The sequence below is a fragment of the Musca domestica genome, unplaced genomic scaffold (assembly GCF_030504385.1).
Source record: "Musca domestica strain aabys unplaced genomic scaffold, Musca_domestica.polishedcontigs.V.1.1 46, whole genome shotgun sequence".
NCBI classification, from domain to species: Eukaryota; Metazoa; Arthropoda; class Insecta; order Diptera; family Muscidae; genus Musca; species Musca domestica.
In genome coordinates this window covers 1,902,302-1,911,196 of record NW_026712336.1, presented here as the reverse complement: position 1 = coordinate 1,911,196, position 8,895 = coordinate 1,902,302, and the positions used below count along the sequence as shown (strand labels likewise).

The following is an 8,895-nucleotide window of genomic DNA, read 5'->3' as shown; positions in this document are numbered from 1 at the left end:
CTAAGACCCTATCCCAAATTTATTAACATACGCTTGATACAATTATACTACGCATGTCCAAAACCATCTCCTGCTCTCCACCCTAGACACTGATATTGACATCGTACCAAATCTCAGAATTCCATCTCTATCCCAACATCCAACACTTAATGACACATTTTGCACTTTTCGTAAGTTCATGGTACGCATTTCCGAAACACCACTTTCACTCAGCTACAGGCGACGCCAACATTGACATCAATATCAAATTTCAGGATTTCAGGTCCATCTCTTCACTCAATACCAAATGTAGTACTTTTCGTACAATTATTCCACCTACATTTCCAAAAATCACCTTCATATCTAAATTCCAGATACCAGCAGACACCTTAATAACAAATTTCGGGATTCCAGCTCTATGCATTCACCCTATTTCCAATTTAGTATCACTCAAGAAATTTCGTACATATATAAAACATATTTCCAAAACCATCTCCATATTTCAATTCCAGTTACCGACCGAGGCGTCAATATAACATTTAAGTATTCCAGCCCTACCCTACAAAATTATAGTACGCATTTCCAAAATCAGCTCCTTCTCTCAACAAAAGGACACCAACAGTGACATCCATCTAAAATTTCAGGATCTCACCCAATAACAAATTTAGTACCACTAAGTTTTAAATAGCGGTTAGAACAGCAGAGACCTCCACATTAAATTTGAGGATCCAATTCCTTCACCAATTACCAAATTTAGTACCATTTAGTTCTTTTCGTACAAATATAGGACGCATTTCAAAACTCATGTCAATTCTAAATGCCAGATTCCAATAGCGACCTGAATATCAAATTTCGGGATTCCAGCTCTATCCCTTCATCCAATACCCTATTTAGTACCATTTAGTACTTTTCGTACAAATAATGTACACATTTTTAAAACCAACTCAATATCTCAATTTCAGATACCAACATGGGCCTCATTATCAAATTTCGGGATTCCAGCCCTATTTCTTCACCCAATACTAAATTTTGTACCAATTAGTACTTTTCGTACCAATAGAGGACACATTTCCAAACCATCGCCAAATTTCAAACACAGGTACCATCGGCAATCTAAATATAAAACTTCAGAATTTTATCCCTATTTCTTCACCCAATAGCAAATATAGTACCATTCACTACGTTTCGTACAATTATAGTACACATTTATGAAACCACATCTATATGTCCAGGCTATACATTAGTAGCGACCCTAATAAAAAAATGTCGATTTCAAGCAATATCTCTTCACTAAATGCTAAATTGTACTAAATATAGTGATATTTAGTACTTTTCGGACACTTATAGTACACATTTCCAAAACCACCACTTTATCACAAACCTACAACATACAGGGACCCAAAACGAAAATTTAAAAATTTCAACTTCATCCGTTCACCCAAAACCAAAATATTGCAAATTTAGTACCATTTAGTACAGTTCGCACACTTAGCACCCATATCCAATAGCGCCACCAAATTTTCTTTCCAACCTTGATTCCATACCAAATTTCAAGATTTTAGCTCCATCCGTTCATTCAATACTATTTAGAACTTTTCGTGCACTTGTAGTACACATTCCAAAAACACCTCTTTAACATAAACGTAGCACCAACAGGGACCCCAATACAAAATTTCAAAATTTTAGCTTTATCCATTCACTTTTACAAAAAAACCAATCCAACCCAACCAATCTGTACCAAATTTCCACACTTATACCAAATTTCAAGTATTTAGCTCTGTCCGTTCGCATTATACCAAAGGGTACCATTTTAGTAGTTTAGTACCATTTTAGAACTTTCCGTAACCTAAATAAATTTCGAATTTCCAAGACCCCTTTGGTACATCTCTCCTACACGCCATCGACTCTCACTTCAATTAACTTCAGAGTTCTAGCTCATTTCGTTTGTCCAATACAAAGTATTCAATTTTTAGTACATTTTAGTACTTTTCGTATCCTTTTAGTACGAATTTCCAAAAACCCAGCCTACGCACTAAGACTGACCCTCGTGGAAATTTTTAAGAATCTAGCTACTGCCATTTTGTCTGGGCTTTAATTATCGTTTAGTCAGTCGGACATTTCACTAAATTGTCTAGAAAGAGAGAGAGAGAGAGTGTGATTAAGCTCAACAATAAGTCTAACGTTTTCCGAAAGCAAAAAAACTTATTATTACGGATTGGAAAAAATTCCCATACCGGGAATCGAACCCGGGCCTTCTGGGTGAAAGCCAGATATCCTAGCCACTAGACCATATGGGATGTGCCTATTTGTGGCACCTACATGGCATCTCGTCTGATGATGTTAGGTGTTCATCGTTTGGAGGAAAGTATAAAAGAAAGTATGCTGTTTTATATACACTCCTCACAAGGTGATGGAGAATATATTCAACTCATCATATCGTTCATAAGAAGTTAAATGTAACTCTGGTAGAAGAAAAGAAGGTAACAGCAAGTGTTGTTGCATAACAATATGAAACCACAACAATATTGACATTTTTTGTGGAAAGTGCTACAGATGTCGAACGAAAAAAAAAAACAAATTTGGATAGGAATAAGAGTAAACAAGTAAAAAAGCTGTAAGGTCGACCGCGACGAGCTTTGAACGAATTTGGCAATTCTCAAAAATAATAAAATCCGTTAAAAATTCTGTTAAAATCTTAAAAATGCCGAATGTAGCTGTTATATTAGGGTCTATACGACGACATGGACCTGCAGAGATAACTTTTGCCATAAGCCATTACAATATTCAAATGCGATACTCAAAAAAAAAAAAAAAAAATTGGTGAATGATGTAGCTACAATCATCAAACTACCGAATATCGGGTGGTACCGTTATATGAGGGCTATACGAAGACGTGAACCTACACAGACAATTTTCTGTCGTAGGCTGTAGTATCCATTGCGAACTTCAAATACCAAATTTGAAACAATTCCGGTGAATAATTTCACTAACATCAAGAAAATACAGAATATCGAAGGTACCGTTATATGGGGGCTATACCAAAACGTGGACCTACATAGCCCATTATCAATACCAAAAGTCCTGCAGACATAATATACATTTGAGACAGTATACATTTGAGTAAAATTTTATCGATTTACTTCAATTCGTTCGGAAGCTAGAGCGATTTTCACAGACGGATGGACATCGCTAAATCGACATAAAATTTTATGCTGATCAAGAATATATATATATATATATATATATATATATATATATATATATATATATACTTTGTGGGGTCTAAAATGAATTTTTCGAGGTGTTACAAACCGAATGACAAACTTAATGTACCCTCCATACTATGGTAGAGAGTATAAAAACGCACTTACAACAAATATTGAATTCCATAATTAATAAATTATTTATGTTCCATTTCGATAATTGAGTTTTTATTAGTTCTCAATTTTATTGCATTTTATAGACATTTCATATTTGTTAATTCTTAAATTGAGACTTCTAATAATTCTGATAAAACGTCAGAATTTGCAGTTACCTTGCAATAAATATATCACAACTAAAACCTGCCTTCTTTACAAATTCCAGACTCCAGACATCCATGTACAATTTAATTAAGTCGGAAATCATATTCGATTTTTTTTTTTTGCAGAATGATAATAAACAAACGTCAATTGCAACACAGACAAAATAGTATTAGGTCAAAATTTCGACATATATTATACAGGGGTTTGGAAATTTTCCCTCTTGGAACATAAGGTAAGGAACAGTTGATTTCCCCCCTACCGAAAATTGGCAGTTCAATTTTTTCCTCCCATTGAACAATTTAAAACCTGGTATTTACTACTTTTTTATACATATTTTTTTATTATAATTATTTGAATTGAAATGTGTAGTAACATTTCAATAAAAAAATAACAAAAAATTAATTCAACAAACAACTGACAAAACCACATTTGTACAGTGTTATCGTCACATGCCAGCTTATATTTGTGTAAACATTTGTTAAAAATCATAAAAGTGGAAAAATTACGCATAACACATTTCAAATGGACAACAATGAGATCAAATAGTAACATTAAAAAAATAGGAAATAATGCAAAAACGTGTCAATTATTTACTGCGGTCTTGGTAATCAATTAAAAAAATTATTATGGGTTGAAAAAAAAATTCTTCCCATACCGGGAATCGAACCCGGGCCTTCTGGGTGAAAGCCAGATATCCTAGCCACTAGACCATATGGGATACATAACATTTCGACTGCTAATGATGTATTTTAAATTGTAAGCATTTACTGACACCTGGTGTCAGATAGTAACACCAAAATACTAAATCATCACATTCATCAAATATTTAACAGTTCATAGTATATACTGTACGCGAATAGATGGCTCTGCATACTCAGGCATTGCCAGACCAAAATAAGCCACTTAATAATTATTATTGCCAGTTAAATGAAAATAATATCACGCAATGTAAACACAAAAGGGAAAACACTTTAAACCATGGCAGAAGAATACAGGTAGATGCATCAACGATTGGGAGCATTGATATGTCAAAAAAAATAAATGTTTTTTTTTTTTTAATATAAGTAGATTTTTATATGTTTTCTTATACTACGCCATTCGGAAGCTATTATAGTTCGCGTTTTTCAACAATTTTTACAAATTTTAATAATTTTTCATTCAACATTTTCAATTCCAAAATTGGTTTGACAGTTTATTGTCCCATCTGCTGTGTCGACTCGTCTACCTTCTACCATGCTTTAAACGATTCCCATACTCATGGTACGATAAGGAGGTAGAACAGCTTCGTAAAACTACAGAAATTCAACCCGGACGCTATGCCCGCTTCCTGTCAGATTTCTTCAAAATTATATACAACAAGTTTTTTTTCATTTTTTTCATATTTTTCCTCATTTTTAAAATGAGTTTAAAGCGCCAAAAATTAATTAAATGCCTGGATTTTCTCTCAAAAATATGATCCAAACTGTTCAATCTTTCAATTTGATGGCCAAACTGGTTAATATCTTTAATGTGCGAACCTCAATGTACGTGTCTTCTAATCATTGGTTTTGAAAATATTTTGTTTTCATTTTTCAAAACAACAAATACATACACAAAATTGGCAGAAGTCGGGCACAATTAGAAAAAAATTGTAATCAGCTGGAAGCTCTACCTTACCTTTTTATTGTACCATGCCCACACTGTATTTCCGCCTACCATTTTGTATGAACTTGATTTAAGAAATCAAGAATTGAATTCGAAACTTTGATATTGAATTTTAATTAAATAGGGTAAGTCTGCCTAAGTTCGGCATGTCCCAGTAGTCGGCAGTTTTGAAAATTAACCTAAATAACTAAGAATAGAATTGACCAAATAATGAAATAATTGCAAAAAAACGTCGACAGTGTTCTCTGCTCTCTTTCTGTAAAAAAACAATGAGCTCCGATCATTTATTACGAGAGAATAACGGTTTTCGTCAGTGAGTGTCTTCTAACGCGCGCTTGTTTGTAAAGAAAAAAATAGTGGTGGCGTCAAGTTAATAATCGATTTAAGTAAATTAAATTTAATACTTTTGGAATAAGAAATATGTTATACTAGTAAATAACAGTCTGAAGATCACTTTTATAACTTAAAAACACACAAATCAAGCATTTTTCTGTTATATTATTTAACGCCGACATTAGAAACAGAAAAAAAAGAGATTTGCCAGTAGTCGGCATGGGGTGCCTATTACTAGAAAAATATCATCTTTCCCCAATTTCACCAAAACTTGAGAAAAGTATTAAAAAATAATCCAAAAACTACTCAAATAAATATATAATTTTTATTCGGCAGATGCTTTTATTTGTGCTTTTTGACCAACTTTCCTAAATTAAGTAGGTTTTTTAAATCAGATATTTGATGTTTTAGATAGCGGTGGCATTTTTAAAAAAAAATGTTGCCTATCTAAAGGAAAGAGATCAATTCACAAATTCCAAATATAAGAAAGGTACTTTTTTCTTTTTTTAATCTCATTTTTATTTTAATTGAAAATCCATACGTTACTGAAAGTAACCATACTATTCTTGATTTTCTACCTATATTTGGTTTTAATTAAATATAACACTTAATTAATTAAATAAAACACTATTTAAAAACGAAATTAATTTCAAATTCTGGATTAAACTGTGAATTAGTTATATATCATTGTTTTATACTATTTGAAAAAAAATATATACAAAATAATATTTTTGTTACTGAAATACCATATGCCGACTACTGGCAAATAGACATGCCGAGCATTGGAAAATGGTGCCGACTACTGGCAAAAAACTACTATTTTAGTAAAATTGCAAATTTTGCCAATTTAATAAAAACAAATTCAATTATTGTTTATTATTTCGGAAACTAAACAAAATTTGGAATCTGAACAACTTTATTTTTCTGCAATGGAAAGATTTCACTCAGAATGTTGAAAGATTGAAAAATCGAAAATCCTAAAAGTGCCGACTACTGGTACACTTACCCTATGTCCTTTTAAATTGATATTTTGTAATAACTTCAACAACATTTTTGTGGGAATTGTCCCTGAATTAAAAATGACGCAATAGAATCAGTTTTTTTTTTTAAATGCAACAATATTAGCATATATATGATGGAACAGGGCTAAATCCTAAATAGTGGCAATTTGGATTCAAAATATATACTCATTGAACAGTACAAAAGGATTTTTTGATAATATAACAAGTAAAGACGCAGCTATCTTCGGCCGGGCCAATCTTTTTAAACCCTTCACCATTCGGAAGGAACTTGAAAAATATAAAAAAAAAAAATCTGTCGAAAAATACGGCTCAAATAAAAATGTTTATTAATGTCGGAAGACGTGGTGCTGGATAAGTAATTTTTGTTACGTGGTGCTGGATAAGTATTTTTTCCAAACTTCAAATACGAAATTCGAAACAATTCCGGTGAATAATGTCACTAATATCATCAAATACCGAATAAAGGGAGGTACCGTGAACCAATACACGCCACGCGAGCGCTCTGATATAGTTGAAATTTACATTGAACAGAAGAAGTCAATTGTGAAAACTCAACGTGCTTTTAAAACATTAAAAAATGTGAGAAGTGCGCCTTCTAAGAACACCATTAAGCGTTTATACGAAAAATTTTCGACTGGTAAGACTCTTTCTAATCCGAAAAGGCCATATAAAAGTCGACCAAGACGATCGGCCGAGAATATCGCTGCCGTACGAGCCAGTGTTGAGAGGTCCCCAAGAACATCCCAAAAACGCCGTTCTCAGCAGTTGGGCATGGCTCGGTCCATTTTACAACGGATTATTCGCATTGATTTGCATTTGTTCCCGTACAAAATTCAATTGACGGACAAGCCTCGTCGATTGGAATGGGCCCAAAGAGGCCAAAGGTCCGTCGAACATGGGCAACGTCCCATTACGAACTTCAAATACGAAATTCCGGTGGACAATGTCGCGAATTTCCTGGAAATACTGAATATCTCGGTGTAGGTTATATGGGTGCAATACTAAAACGTAGTACTCAGAGGGAACTCTTTGTGTGGATTTTCAGACCATTCCGTTGAAAAGTGTGGCCAAAATCATCAAAATACCGAATATCGCGGCACACCATTGTATGGGGGCTTTACGATATTGTGGACCTATATAGCAAATGCTCTTTCAGGGGGTAAAGTACTCACAGAGAATCATTAAAATCATTAAAATACCGAATGTCGGAAGGTACAGTTATGTGGGGGATATATGATATCGTGGAGCTATATAGAAAATTTTCTTTCAGGGGGTAAAAAAATCAGAAGGAACTCATTGTGCGGCTTTTAAGCCAACCCCATTAAAAAATGTGGCTAAAATAATTAAAATACCGAATATTGGGTGGTACAGTTATATTGGGCATCCGGACCCATATAGGCAATTCGAACAACTCCTAGTGTAGAATTTCGAAGAATTCCATTGAAAAATCAAACTACAATCATCAAAATACCGAATATCGACGGTACCGTTATATGGGGGCTATACGATATCGTGGACCGATATAGCCCATCTTCGAACTTAGCCTGCCTGCAGACAAAAGGCAGATCGGGGCAAAATTTCTATCTTTAGTCTTTTTGACTCTAACGTGATTATAACAGACGGAAAAACGGACTGACTGACAGGGCTAAATCATCTTAGAATTATAAGCTGATCAAGAGTATATATACTCTTTGTTGGGGCTAAAATTATTATTTCGATGAGCTACAAACGGAAGGACGATCTTAACATATCCTCCATACTATGTGTAGTGGAGGGTATAAAAACCGTCAGTATAGCACCTTATTGCTCTAAATCGATTTGGTCCTGCCTGTTGTTTTTATTTCTGGTTTTTTGGTTCTGAACAGGATTTCAGCCAATTTTTGTGAGCTAAAATTCGATCAACATGACCCTATAACGTAACGGCTACTCCTTGCTCTTTTTCGAAGGAAAGTGGTCTAATTATACCTATGCACTGAAATCCGCACCGAACAGTGACTAGTTTTAGGTGCATTGTATTTTCCGTTTTTGCCAGGTTACAAAAAATAGTTAAAATAAAAAAAATCTTTCCCATACCGGGAATCGAACCCGGGCCTTCTGGGTGAAAGCCAGATATCCTAGCCACTAGACCATATGGGATATAGAAACAACGATGAAACCCAACAGACAGTCGGAGACAGAATAAATATCTGATATATTTCAATATTAAACAGCCAGACAACAGAACACACCTACTGCCTTCACATAGCCTCTTCCAGAATTTGGTCGTTATAATAACTTTTTCATTCCGTTTCCATTCATAGAAAAATTGATACTGATCACAGAGAATATGATTATTCTTGATCTGATACAATTCAGATCCGATTTTGTCATTCCATCTGAACAGAGCTTTCGTC

At 34.0% G+C, this 8,895-nt stretch overlaps 3 non-coding genes across 3 annotated transcripts; all 3 read right to left on the bottom strand.

The window, feature by feature from the left end:
- Nucleotides 1-2,204: 2,204 nt before the first annotated feature.
- TRNAE-UUC (transfer RNA glutamic acid (anticodon UUC)) lies at nt 2,205-2,276 on the bottom strand. The gene has a single exon. It is a non-coding gene; the product is annotated as a tRNA-Glu (tRNA).
- Nucleotides 2,277-4,149: 1,873 nt separating this feature from the next.
- TRNAE-UUC (transfer RNA glutamic acid (anticodon UUC)) lies at nt 4,150-4,221 on the bottom strand. Its single transcript has one exon. It is a non-coding gene; the product is annotated as a tRNA-Glu (tRNA).
- Nucleotides 4,222-8,566: 4,345 nt separating this feature from the next.
- TRNAE-UUC (transfer RNA glutamic acid (anticodon UUC)) lies at nt 8,567-8,638 on the bottom strand. The gene has a single exon. It is a non-coding gene; the product is annotated as a tRNA-Glu (tRNA).
- Between the last annotated feature and the right edge of the window lie 257 nt (nt 8,639-8,895).